Consider the following 14,773-nt stretch of genomic DNA (forward strand, 5'->3'; position numbering starts at 1 on the left):
AATAAAGTTTGCCTGGAGATCAGAGGAAATAAGCAAGCCATTTTAAGTAAACACAAAAGTCAGGCAGTGGTAGCACACGCCCTTAATCCGATCATTTGGCAGGCAGGGTCTCTGTGTGTTCAAGGCCACACCAGGGAACAGAGCCAAGCGTGGTGACACACGCCTTTAATCCCAGTACTAACAATAGAGACCTGGAGGTCTGTACAGACAGACAGTGACAAAGAAGTGAGGTAGCTGGGCTAAGAGCCAATGAGAGGACAGAACAGCAAGGCAATAAAGGCACGGGTAGACAGGAAGTTGCTCACTTTTTGGTAGCTGCAGAGCTGGAGAGGTAAGGTTGGTGGCTCTCACTATTGCCCTGATCTCTAAGGCTTTCACCCCTATATTTGGCTCTGTGTTTTTTATTTAATAAGACTGTTTAGAAATTCGTCGGGGCTGGAGAGATAGCTCAGCGGTTAAGACCACTGGCTGTTCTTCCAGTAGACATGGGTTCAATTCCCAGCACCCACATGACAACTGGCAACTGTCTGTAACTCCAAGATCTGACACTCTCACAGACATACATGTAGGCAAAACATCAATGCACATAAAATAACAAATAAATAAATTTAAAAAAAAAAGAAAGAAATTCGTCTACACTCAACCCTACACAAAAAACTTCAGGCAAGTAAGGAATGCTGGAGGTGCAGGGGGAGAATAGTCTTCTCTAGGGAAGAGCACCACAATTGCTTATCCAATACCAAATGGCCATATATATATAATGAAAAAAGAGGCCATAAAGTTGAAAGACAGCAAAGAGGGGTATATGGGAGGGTTTGGAGGGAAGTCAAGAAAAGGGGAAACAATATAATTCTATTAATCTCAAAATAATAAAAAACAAAAGATTTGAAAAAACCAATTTAGGTCCCTAACCTATTTAATTTTTTTCCATTCAACATATTTTGATCACATCCTTTCCTCTCCCAAATTCTTCCCAGGTCCTCCCTACCTTCTTACCCACCCAACTTCATATTATTTCTCTTTCTCTCTAAGAGACAAACAAACAAAACAACCCCCCAAACAGGAACAACAACAAAAATTAAAAGTTAAAATACTCTCCACAAAAAAGAAGAAAAAAAAGAAAGAAAAAGAAAAAATGTCAATAAGGCAAAAATACCAAAACAAAACAAAAAAACTGACCAAGAAACAAACAAAACAAAAAACCATGGCGTCTATTTGGTGTTGGTCAAGTCCCTAGCCCATTTTTAATTGGATCATTTGTTTCCTTGACTCTGTTTTTGAGTTCTTTGTATAGTCTGGATGTTAATCCTCTGCCAGATGTATCTGGTAACAATCCTCTCCCATTCTGTGGGCTTCTTCATGACTGTTTCCTTAGCAAGATGAAGCTTTCTAGTTTAATGAGGTCCACTCACCAGTTGTTGGTCAGTTCCTGGGCAAATGGAGTTCCATTCAGGAAGTCCTTCCCTGCACCTAAATCTTAGGTTTTCTTCTAGCAGTTTTAACAGTTTAGGTTTCAGATGGAGGGCTTTGATCCACTTGGAGCTAATTTTTGTGCAGGGTGATAGATATAGGTCTAATTTTGTTCTTCTGCATGTGGACATACAGTTTCCCAGTCCAATTTGTTGAAGATGTCTTTACTCCGGTGTATGTTTCTGTAATTACAAATACTTACTTACAAATGGGTTTTCTAATTTATTCCATTGGTCTACTCGTCTGTTTTTGTGCCAGTACTATATTGTTTCTATTATGATAACGCTATAATATATCTTGAAGTCTGGAATAGTAATCTCTCCAGTATTGTTTTTTTTGCTTGGGACTGCTCTAGTTATTTGGAGTCTTTTCTGGTTCCATATGAATTTCAGGATTTTTTCTTTTTCTATTTCTGTGAAGAATATTGTATGCATTTTTGATTGGGATTACACTGACTCTGCAGCATAATCATTTTCTTGGTGTGTTTGTTGTTAGTGTATAGAAGGGCTACTGATTTTTTAGAAGTTGGTTTTTTACCCCACTGCTTTGCTGAAATTGTTTCTAGAAGTTTTCTTATGAAACCTGTGCTATCTCCTATGTATACATATCATATCATCTGAAAATAGGGATTATTTGATTTCTTTTATATGCTACTGGATTTAGTTGGCCTGTATCTGGGTGACGATTTTGCATTAGTATTTACAAGGGACATTTGTCGATAGCTTTCTTGTGTAGTAGGACTCATGAGATGACTGAGGAAATATCATCTCCTCTTCACTTTTTCTTTAAAGATCCTGAGAAAGATTGGTGTTAGTTATTCAACCACTTGACAGAATTTGTTGATGAAGTCATTAAGTGCAGGCCTTTCTTTATTGAGAAGTTATTAAACTTTTTTTTCTTTGATTACTAAGTCAGACTTACTGACTGTAAGTCTCCAGAGTTTTCTATTTCTTCATGACTGAGTTTTGGCAGACTGTGTCTTCCCAGGATTTTGTACATTTTGTCTAGCTTATTGTCTTAAACTATTTGTGAAGCTATAATAAAACATCTGTACACAATAGGTGTGTTACTACACCTTTTATGGCATAATAAGACTGAGTGATTTGTAAACAGGAGGTTATTAGAAGTTTGGAGGTAGAATTGGTCAATATCAAGAAATACTGAGTAGGTATGATGCCTGGCAAGAGGCCCAGTTTTTCCTCCAAAGGAGGGGAACATAGTGTATGACTTCCTTCATCAAGCCCTATAATAACAGGGTGTCTGATCCTATTATAAAGGTGAATCATCATGACTCAATGACTTCCTAAGGGCCATGGCTCATGATGCCCATGCACTTGGGATGAAGTAAGTGTTCATGTGAATTCTGGAAGGGACACAAACATTAAAGCTGTATCAGTTATCAAGTTTGTTGAAGTAAAATCTTTCCCCAAACTCTCTTACAACCCTGTTTATTTATATAAAACCTATAGTAATATTTCTCCTTTTATTTATGACTTCCAGATTTTTTTTTTATTTCTTAGTCAATCTAAGCATTGTCAATTGTATTAATCTCAAAGAATCAGCTTTTAGATTTGTGGACTTCCTCCATGTTTTTCTCCTCTCTATTTGGTTATTTTTGCTATAATATTTATTTTCTTTCTTCGCAAATTTGAGTTCAGTTTTTTTTCCCTAAGTCATTGTTCAGTCCTGTTAGGTTGCTGACTTGAGATCTTTCTGGGCAAGTGTTCTCAGCTGTAACTCTCCTACCTAGTGCTGCTTTTGCTGTACCCCATATGTTTCAATAGGTTATATTCTCATACTGGAGTGTAGCTCAGAGGTAGAACATTTACCTAGCGTATGTGAGGGCCTAGTTTTGATCTTTAGCAACACACACACACACACACACACACACACACACACATACACATACACACACACACACACACACACACACACACATGGTGGGGGGGCAAGAATATTGTATTCTCGTTTTCATCACATATAAGCAACACCTAACCTCCCTGTGGTTTCTCGTGTGTATATACGTGTGTGTATGTGTGTTGTATACATGCACATGAGGAGGCCAGAGCAGGGTGCTACCACTCTTGCTCCTGTGAGGCAGAGTCTCTCTTTCTCTTTTTTATAATTAAAAAAAAGATTTATTTATATTTATTTTCATTTTATGTGTTTGAGTGTTTTGCCTACATGGGCATAAGTCATGGAAGCCAGAAGAGAGCATCTAATCCCCTAGAACTGGAGTTAGGGATAGCTGTGAGCTACCACGTGAGATGCTGGGAACTCAGGTCCTCTGCAAGAGCAGCAAGTGTTCTTGACTGATGAGCAATTGCTACAGCCCTGTACCTTTTCGACAATGGGAAAGGAAAAATGGCTTTCTAAAAGATGTCAAAGATTAGCTCTTCCTGGCTGACTTAGGGTTACATAGTGAGTCCCTGTACTGAGAGCTCGACCAATCAGAAGTGAAGCCATGCACAGCAGGGTCCACACCAAGAAATTATGAAGTGAAGATTTAGTTTTTCTGACAACATCTAGATGAGTCTCATTCAGACCTGTCCATGACTTACATCCTCAGGCAATGTGGGTCTTTTGAATTTTGTAGATCTTTACATTCTGAAACTCTGACTCACACACACACACACACACACACACACACACACACACACTCACTCACGCGGAACATCTCTGTGTATCTTTGAACTACAGCGATGTTACTTGTAAGGTATTCTTAGAACAGCAACTTTAAAAGACTAGCCAGTGGTGTGGGTAGGAGGGGAAATTCAGGCCTCTGAGATAGCCTTGGCTTTTTTTTTTTTTCATGTTCGGATTTTTTTTTTCCACTTTTAAAATTTATTTTTCTATTATCAGCTTGATACAGTATAAATTCTTATCCTAATTGTGAAATGTTTCATTGAGGCTTGCTCAGTAATTGAGTAAAGCCAAAACTTATTATAAGCCACAGTCACCCTAGGGTCCCCCTTGCTATATAGCCTCCCTGGTTCTGTGGGTTGCAGTTTGATTGTTCTTTGCTTTATATCTAGAATCCACTTATGAGTGAGTACATACCATGTTTGTCCTTCTGGGTTTAGGTTACCTCACTCAGGATGATTTTTTCTAGTTCCATCCATTTGCCTGCAAATTTCATGCTGTCATTGTTTTTCTCTGCTGAGTAGTACTCCATTGTGTATATGTACCACATTTTCTTAATCCATTCTTCGGTTGACGGGCATCAAGGTTGTTTCCAGGTTCTGGCTATTACAAATAGTGCTGCTATGAACATAGCTGAGCATGTTTCTTTGTGGTATGATTGAGCATTTCTTGGGTATATGCCCAAGAGTGGTATGGCTGGTTCTTGAGGTAGATCGATTCCCAGTTTTCTGAGAAACCGCCATACTGATTTCCACAGTGGTTGTACAAGTTTGAAAACTCCCACCAACAGTGGAGGAGTGTTCCCTTTGCTCCAACATAGACTGTCATTAGTGTTTTTGATCATTGTAATTCTGACAGGTGTAAGGTGGTATCTCAGAGTTGTTTTGATTTGCATTTCTCTGATGATTAAGGATGTTGAGCATTTCTTTAAATGTCTTTCAGCCATTAGTGATTCTTCTTTTGAGAATTCTCTGTTTAGCTCTTCAGCCTATTTTTTAATTGGATTGTTCAGTATTTTGATGTCTAGTTTCTTGAGTTCTTTATATACTTTGGAGATCAGTCCTCTGTCAGATGTGGGGTTGGTAAAGGTCTTTTCCCATTCTGTAGGCTGTCTTTTGGTCTTATTGACTGTGTCTTTTGCACTATAAAAGCTTCTCAGTTTCAAGAGGACCCATTTATTAATTGTTGTGCTCAGTGTCTGTGCTGCTGGTGTTATATTTAGGAAGTGATCTCCTGTGCCAATGCATTCAAGTGTACTTCCTACTTTCTCTTCTATTAAGTTTAGTGTAACTGGATTTATGTTGAGGTCTTTGATCCACTTGGACTTGAGTTTTGTGCATGGTGACAGATATGGATCTATTTGTAATCTTTTACATATTGACATCCAGTTATGCCAGCACCATTTGTTGAAGATATTTTCTTTTTTCCATTGTATAGTTTTGGCTTCTTTGTCAAATATCAGGTGTTCATATGTGCGTGGATTAATGTCAGGGTCTTCAATTCGATTCCATTGGTCTGTATGTTGGTTTTTATCCCAGTACCAAGCTGTTTTTATTACTATAGCTTTATAGTAGAGCTTTAGGTCAGGGATGGTGATGCCTCCAGAGGTTGCTTTATTATACAGGATTCTTTTAGCTATCCTGGGTCTTTTGTTTTTCCATATGAACTTGAGTATTTTTCTCTCCAAGTCTGTGAAGAATTGTGTTGGTATTTTGATGGGGATTGCATTGAATCTGTAGATTGCTTTTGGTAAGATTGCCATTTTTACTATGTTAATCCTACCTATCGATGAGCATGGGAGATCCTTCCGTTTTCTGATATCTTCTTCAATTTCTTTCTTTAGAGATTTAAAGTTCTTATCAAAAAGGTCCTTCACTTGTTTAGTTAGTGTCATCCCAAGGTATTTTATATTATTTGTGGCTATTGTAAAGGGTGATGTTTCTCTGATTTTTTTCTCAGCCCTTTTTTCATTTGTGTATAGGAGGGCTACTGATTTTTTTGAGTTGATCTTGTATCCGAGGCAGAGTCTCGTGCTGAATCCCAGGCTCCTGTTTTTTGCCAAGTCTGAGAGCTGGAAGCCCCAGCAATCCTGTATCTGTTCCTCGTAGTACTGGTGTGTGTGTGACCTCACCAGGCATGTGGGCTGCTGATATTCAAACTTTCCTCATTATGCTTGCACAACGAACATTCTTAATCATTCAGCCATCTCTCTAGCCCCATTTTTTTTGTTTTTGTTTTTTCAAAAATATGTTCTTAAAATTATGTACCGGTTTTAAAAATTACTTTGTCAGTCTTTCCGAAAATAGGTACAACAATTGTGTTGGTGACTATATTAGAATTTACAAATTCAATTATTGCCTAGAGAAAGAAAAATTATCCCTAAAATATACTTATCCAGGGGCCAGTTTATCATCTAATCTGCACAATATGAAGATGAACATAGCAGACTCAACTCCCTTCAGTAATCCTCCTCCATGCTCAGACTAGCTGCACACTTCCTGCCAATAACCATTAAATACCCAATAGTGCTTTCAGTGTTTTCTTCAACAGAAACCTAGGTTATGCTTCTCAGGTATCACCATGCGCACTAGAGATGAAACACTGTGGAAAGCAAGACACCCAAACAGTGAGTGTGGCTGTGACCACCTTGTAGTTGATTTTCCTGAAAATAGATTGTCATGAGGTTGAGTAACTTCAGCTTTATCATCTCATCTTCTACTCCATCCCCTGGGGCCAAGAGAGTCCAGAGGCAGGGAGGGACTAGAAGTCATTACAGGTCAAGCGCTGCCTCATGTTAAGGCAGACCACTAGTTGTGTAAGAGTGTGTTTTTACATCTCAATACATTTGGAATTTCTGGTTTTCCTTCTATTATAGGCTTTGAGCCTCATGTCAGTGTGGACAGTTGATAGTACCTTGGATGATATCTATCTTTTAAAGTCTACAGAAGTTTGATTTGTGGCCAGATGTGGGGGCACAGGGCTGTACAGAAAGCACTTGGAAGTCAGGGGCAGGAGGACCAAGAGTCCAGGTCATCCTCAACTACATGTTGAGTTTGAGGTCAGCCTGGGCTACATGAGGTTCTGTTTCCAAAAAGAAAATAAGAATCTATAGAGATTTGACTTGTAGGCTACCATATGGTCTACCTGGAGAAGGTCCCAGGTACTTGATAAAGGAGTTATAATCTTTTTGCTGACGAGCATGGTGTTCTGCATACTAATTAGATCAGGCATTTTTTATTTTTATTACTCCATTTATTTCACAATCATGTTATTGGACAACATATATTTCTTTGCTTGGGGTATGTGTTTGAGCATACAAAGAAGTTCTAGAAAGCCACTCTGGTTACTCTGTAGGTGTAACATTAGACATGAGGGAGGCAGGGACGGGACCAACTCTTCACAGAAGAGTTCTTTCACAGAAGCATGTTGCTTCCAAAGTTAGACTGAGGTAGTCAAGGATACATGATGACTATTTCAATCGTAACCTAAGGCCAGCTGAGCAGTGTGGACTAGAGCATGCTCTGTTGCTTCTCTCAGTGGAGTACTTTCCGAAGCTACCTGGCCCCTGGACTGCAGAAGGCCCTTCAATGTACTGAGCAAAAGAGGTGTGTCTGCAGCTCAAGATGGGTGGCAATTAGCACCTCCTGAGCAATTAACACCTCAATAACTCCACACCCTCAACTCTTTCCCTCATGGCTGTGGCAACTAGTTTACAGTCTCTGTTGGCCCTGTACAGACATGGAGAGGACTTCCTGTCCACTCATATTGCAGGTCTCTTACAGTGTGCCCTGTGGCTTCTCTGAGGCTTCACACTCAATGATCATGCCAGTTCAGTGGGAATTTTGAGGAACTAGTGCTTCCAAGGCCACCCTTCATCAATAAGGAATGGCAACCACAGCATAAATATTTCAAGCTTTCCTTCCCTTTGCACAGACTTATTTAAAGTATTTTCTTTAAGACAAGTGTGGTGACTTGTGGGATGACTCATCCCTAACAGGCTTGAGGGTCAGCTGGCCCAAACAAGTAAAAAAAGATACTTTCTGAGAGCCAACCTGGGTCTGCCTACCCGCCTTAGCAACAGCTGTTTAAACATGATCTGGAGATGACCTGGACCAATGAGAGGCAGCCATGTCACGTCAGCAGATGCATATTCATCAGACCTCCCCCCATGGTGGGGTTGAGAGTATATAAGGCTTGACTCTCCCTGAATAAACTGAGCTTGTTTTTTCGACATTCTCCCAGAGTCTGTGTCGTTGACTCTGCGCCTACTTGGCCCCCTCCCACAAAGGGAACAACAGCACAGGGCCCTGCCACATCGACTATTATAATTTCCTAGCCACCCCCTAGCTACATGATAGTGTATGTGTTGTCCAGCAGCCAGGCAGAATGCTTAGTCAATCCAGGGCCTTATGACCTATGTAATCCATGCACCCCGTGGTCACATAATCTGCATGCAGCATGATCATGTAGCATGATCATGTAATCTATGCACATGTGTGGCATAGCTACGTATACCCATATGCACATGAGCACGTGTGCAAGGTCGGGGGGGGGGGACCTATAAAAGCAGATTCCCCACCCGTTCCCCTGCCCCCCACCCTCTCTTCCAAACTGTTTCCAGTAGGCCTATTGCACAGTCCCACTCCCTGCCCCCCAATAAAACTCTTGTAGTGGGTTTTGTTGTACCTCGTGTTCTCTCTTGCCTGGTAAATAGCACCGCAAATAAGTAACAATGACATATCTGCAATCTCTGCACTTTGGGAGGCTGAGGCAAGAGGAGTGCTCTAAGTTCAAGGCCAGATGGAGTTACATAGCAAGTTCAAGGCCAACCTGAGCTACACAGAGAGATCCTAGCTAAAAACCACCAGTAAATAACTAAATAAATGAATAAGTAAACAAATCACTTCTTTAAATGTGTCAATCTGAAAATAAAAAAAAAAATTACTGTCGGTCAACTTTAGAAATATTTATTTCTAGCTTATGTGCATGTATGTGTGTATGTACACCATGTAAATGCCTAGTGCCCAAAGAGGCCAGAGGAAGACGTCAGATCTTCTGGAACTGTCATTACAGAAGGTTGTGAATTGCCAGGTGGGTGTTGGGAATTGAACTTGGGTCCTCTGCAGGAGCAGCAAGTGGTCTTAACCACTGAGCAGTCTCTCCAGCCCCACAGTCAACTCATTTTTATTATTATACTCTCCTTACTGGAATACTTTCCCAAATAAATCACTATATCCAAGCCTTTTTCTCAGTGTCTGACTTGGGAAAATCTAGGTCAAGACAGGAATTGTCAAAAAAGCACATAGAAGCTTTCATGAATAGACATTCTGTCTAAAAATGAGACAATTTAAAATCCAATAAAATGCTCAAACTTTATTATAAAAGTACATTGAACATATAAAAACCATCACTTTATAATGATACTCAGAAGGAAAAGATACGGAAAACAAAACTCATCAGACACCTTAGAAAGTTCCTGAGGTAACAAGTAATTATTTTAAAAATTAGGAACCCAAAGAAAAGAAACATCTGTCTTGACTTTTCTGGCACACACTGTATAGCAAGGAGCCAAGGAGATTGGCACAAGACAAAAACAATTAACAACCAACCCATTCAAAAAAATCAGTTCAGAAAGTGACCTGCACATACAGAGTCTCTTGGTTTTTGACATTTGTAGTTTTGGGCACTAGGGAAAAAAGTTTCTAACAAGCAATCCAACCATTTGCATATTCATGTGGAGTCCTTGTAGCTTAAACTCTCCATCACTATTACTACACTGACACACACACAGCTACAATCGATTATAGAAATGATCATGGAAAGCAACACAATAATGCCTTTCAAAGACAGTAAGAAAAATGTATTTATAATTTGAAGACAAAAAATATTGTCTACAATGATAGAAAAGGGAAAAACCTGGGATGACAAGATGACTCAGTGGGTAAAGTGCTTGCCACACAGGCCTGATGACCTGAGTGCCATCCCCAGATATCATGGTAGAAGGAGAAAACCAACTCCTAAAAGGTTATCCTTTGTGCTTCACATGTGCTCAGTGGTATAGGTGAGCCTCCATTCATACACACACACACACACACACACAAAAAAAAGGTAAAAATTCAAAAAGGCAAGAAACAAAAGAAAAGATAAATAAATAAAATGTCATTAAAATTAAGACCTTTTGTTCATTAAAGAACTATATTAGCAAAGAGAAAAGGGAGGGGCCGGGGAGATGGCTCAGTCTGTAGAGTGCCTGCCATGCCAGCATGAAGAACCAAGTTCAAGCCCCAAAGCCCACAGTAGGAGCTAGTATGGTGGCAATATTTGTAATGCCAGTGCTGCAGAGGTAGAGACAGGAGAATATCTGGAACTTTTTGCACAGCCAATTTACCATAATCAGCAAGCCCCAGGTTCCACCGAGAGACCTTGCCTAAAAAAAGAAAAAAAGAACGGCCATCCTGAGGAGCAACACCTGAGGTTGGCCTCTGGCCTTCACAAGCATGCAACCACAGAAAAGAATTAAACATTTGTATCGGCTTTTTTCGGGGCACAAACTGTGTATTAAATAATCAAGAAAATGGGCACAAGAGTATGACAATTAACAGCCAACACAAACAAACAACCCTTCAAAAAAATCATACACATATACACAAAGTGAAAAAGTGAGAAACACCCCAGAAGGAAGTATTTGTCACATCTACATAACATCTCTAAATAACCCACAAACTCGCGATAGACAGGCAACAGCTCTCCCGAAAGAAAAAGAAGCGAAGATGATGAATGGCCACTTAGAACGTAACAGTGGGTAAACTATGTAACCATTCTCTATCTTATTGTTCATTATAACAATACAAACTTAAGAACAATGTCAGGGTTAGAGGCTGACAATTGACTCCTTGTCAACTTTACATCTGAACACAACATTTTTTAATTAGAACCTTTCCTTTCTTATGTATGCACAAGATGGCATGTAAATATTAAATCACAATATGAAGCCTAACTTTAAAAGTCCCTCATGAAATTAATTAAATAAATAAACAAATAAATAAAAAAGGAAAGGAAAGGACATGACCGCTCCTGGGTACGGTGGAGGAGAAAGTTTATTTTAGACATGTGAGAGAGTGTAGCCAGAGGCAGAGGAAGGGACATCTGCGGGAGTCCAGAGTGGACATGACCCTGAGCCAATGGGGAGGGGGAGAGAGGGGAACCAGGTGCAGCATCCAGGAGGCCCCAAAGACAGCAGACAAACAAGGCCAAGCAACCAAAATGGTTGGATTATACAGGGAAGGGCAGCTGGGGGAAGGGCGGCCCAGCCCCTGGGCTGGAGAAGTTTAGGGTAGGGGGTGGGGTCTGCTAGCCAGGAAAGGCCTGTGACAGGTAGGGGCTGAGGGAAGGACAGGAAACCTGGTGGCCAGGTCCACTTTGATATGTTAAATAGGCACCTCAGCCTGTTTGTCCCAGGCTTGCAAACTAACATCACAGTCTTTACAAATTCAAACACATTGAGAGTTCAGTATCTTTAAAAAATTCAAAATATCTTTTAAAAGCTCAAATTCTCTCAACTGTAGGCTCCTGTAAACACCAAAATTAAGTTACATACTTTCTTCCGGAGAGAAGAACCAAAGGGCTTGGGTCATTTCTTTGACTTGGCAGCTCCCACAGCTGGTATTCTAGGCGCCAGTTGACTTGACTTCTCAGCCTCTGTTGTTCTTGGGGGCATGCCAGGCTATAGGCATCACCAAACTGACAGTCTCCTGCTACAACTGAGGCTGCCATCTCCGGTGGCCTCTCCGGGCTTCTCACAGTGCCAAGCCTCAGCGGATTCTTACCATCCCTTCATGTCTTCAAAACCAGTACCACCTGGGTGACTCTTACACTACCAAATTTGGCTATCAGTGTGAGGTACAACTTTGGCTGCCTCTGGAATAAAGCTTTGGTGTGTTGACTCTGAAGAAACGCTTCCCAGAAGATTTCACTTCAGTGATGCTGGTCTCTTTTTAATCCCCACTAATTGCTTAGCTAGCTCCAGATGACCAGCATCAATTGTCCCAGCAAAGCAAAGGTTTCACTTCTGTGGTTCTGGTCTCTTGTTAATCACAGCTGATTCTTCAGCCCCAGCTAACAGGAACTGTAGACTCGCAACTCAAAATGGCAAACAGTGTTTTCTGGTGGAAGCCCCATCTCTCTGCCCCTCAGAAAGTCCTGCCAAACACAGCTCCTCCCCCAGAAATGCTCAAGACCACTCCCACCGGGTATTTAAACTGCCTCCTGGAAAACAGACACATGGTCTTATTGGTCTCTAGTCCCTGTCTCCTCTCTTGGGGGCTAGAGAATCACCCAGGACCACTTTACACATTAAACCAGGGCTTTTCTAGTTCAATCTGATTTGGTCTGAATTGGATTGCTGCATCGGTGGAGAAGCTTATCTGAGTGCAAAAACTTTTCATCAGGAAGTTCCACCGAGGGGGCTGATTTTTCCCCCACTGGCCCAGGGCACGTGATGAGAAAACATCCTTCTCCTCCCGACCCCCCCCCCCCCCCGCGTGCACCCCCCCCCCCACACCTACTCTCAGCCAGACTAAGATCAGCTTTTGACTGTGTAAGTTGTCCTTTCTAAGTCATTGCCTTAGAGGCCCAGGGCCTCCTTCGATTTTCAGGGTGTCCTGCCAAAGACACAGCCACGCTAGGCCCCCCCCCCCCCCGACCCTTTTCTCACCCTCCACCTCCCCCGTTTTTGACCCAAGGCCTACCACAGTGGACGATTTGCACTAGGCTTCAGGTCCCGGGCATAGACTTGTGAAATGGGAGTCTGCCATTCAAAGCTTGATCTCCCAAAAGCCCCTGGGGTGTCTTTTACAAAATCTATTCAAATTGTGGCTATCTGATACCATCTGCCCAGATTGCTTGATTTCTCTGAGCACTAAGGCCTGGCCACAATACACCCTTGATAACCAATCAAGGTGGCTTCTGGAGGGAACCTTAGATTTTCCATCTTCTGTGATCTTGAAAATTTTTGTCGGCTTGGAGATAATTGGACAGAACTGCCCTATGTCCACAGTTTTTGGGTTCTGTGTTCCCATCCTCCCTAGAACAGCCAATGTCCCGCAGCACTGGTCTTGCTGGCTAAGGTCATGACACCTCTACATTCCAGCCTATCTTGGAACTGGGACCCTGAAAATTCGGCTCTGACCATGCTGCTGGGGACACTGGTCCCTCCCCCACTTCCCCCCCAACTCTCTCTACCCACCCCTTTCCGGGATGCCACGTGTTTCATTCATTGGCCAACATTCCACACATCCCTCCCTCTATCCGCCCCCCCTCCCTCCTATGCCCTCTGGGACAAAAGTTGAAGACCAAATTCCTCCTCCTTACCTGTCTTCCTGTCCTCCCCTCACCCCCACTGCCCCCCACTATACCCCAGCGCCTCAACCTGCATCCTGGTCCCCTTCTATACACTGGCCTAACATCCCCAAATCTTCCCCAGTTTCTTCTCATAGTCTCGCCAGACTCCTGCCTTCCCACCCATTTCATTTCTCCGTCAGCACCAGATATTAGAAAGAAATTAAAAAGGTTGAGGAGGGTCCCCAAACCCCCCTACAGGAATTGGTGAAAATGGCTTTTAAAGTTTTTACCCACAGCTGAGTCATCCTGACAGAGAAGGCTGAAACACAAGGCTATGCTCCAAGTCCAAGCTGTAGCTGTTGCCCTGAGGCCACCAGATCCCCCACAAGGAGGACAAGGGAGGTCAACCACGTGGCTTTATCCCGCTGGAGCTCAGCCCAAGGAGACTCCGTTAGAAGCCTGCTGACCAGTGTCCCGACAGCCTGGACACTAGAGATCTGAATGCCCCCTGTGCAAGCTTGTCCTCTATGCCACATGACATGATGGAGGCCCAGCCTCACCCACACTGGCAACTGAGACTCTTCTGGCCTTTGAACTCCTAAGCCTGGTGGAGAACTAACATGGCCTAGACCTGGTGACTCCCATTTCCTTCTCTGAGCCTAGGGTGACCCTGCTGGTAGCAGGTAAGTCCATTGACTTTCTTTTGGACATGGGAGCTACCTATTCTGTTTTGACATCTCACTTGGGTCCTATAGTTCCCTTGCCAATTTCTGTCACAGGGGTGAATGGGGACCCCTTCTTTCCCACTTACGACCCTGACACTTCCCTGCATTCTTGCAGGGAGATTTTTCTCACACTCTTTTCTAGTCATATCTGCTTGCCCCCTATAACTCTGCTTGGTGGCAATATTCTCAACCACTTTGGGGCCATACTCACTTTGGCCCCCACACTCTCTCCTGAGTATTTTACGGGTCCATTCCTCCTGCCAGACATGTCCAAGGCCAATCCACAGGGGCCCTCCAGATACTTCAGCCTCTGCACTAGCTTTGAGGACACCAACTGAGCGAGGACTGGCAGGGTCATGGAGTTTGTGTCAGAAGCTCTCAACATCTCCTGGAAGCTCCACCTCAGCCTCTGGCACCCTGGCATCCATATACCCAAAGAGTCTGAAATGTCCTGGTGGAAGCTCCACCTCAGCCCCTGGCACCCTGGCATCCATATGCCCAAAGAGTCTGGAATGTCCTGGTGGAAGCCCCACCTCTCTGCCCCTCAGACCTTGCCCTTCAGAAAGTCCCACCAAACATAGCTCCTCTCCCAGAGA

Source organism: Peromyscus eremicus, chromosome 7, assembly GCF_949786415.1.
Source record: "Peromyscus eremicus chromosome 7, PerEre_H2_v1, whole genome shotgun sequence".
In the NCBI taxonomy this organism is placed as follows: Eukaryota; Metazoa; Chordata; class Mammalia; order Rodentia; family Cricetidae; genus Peromyscus; species Peromyscus eremicus.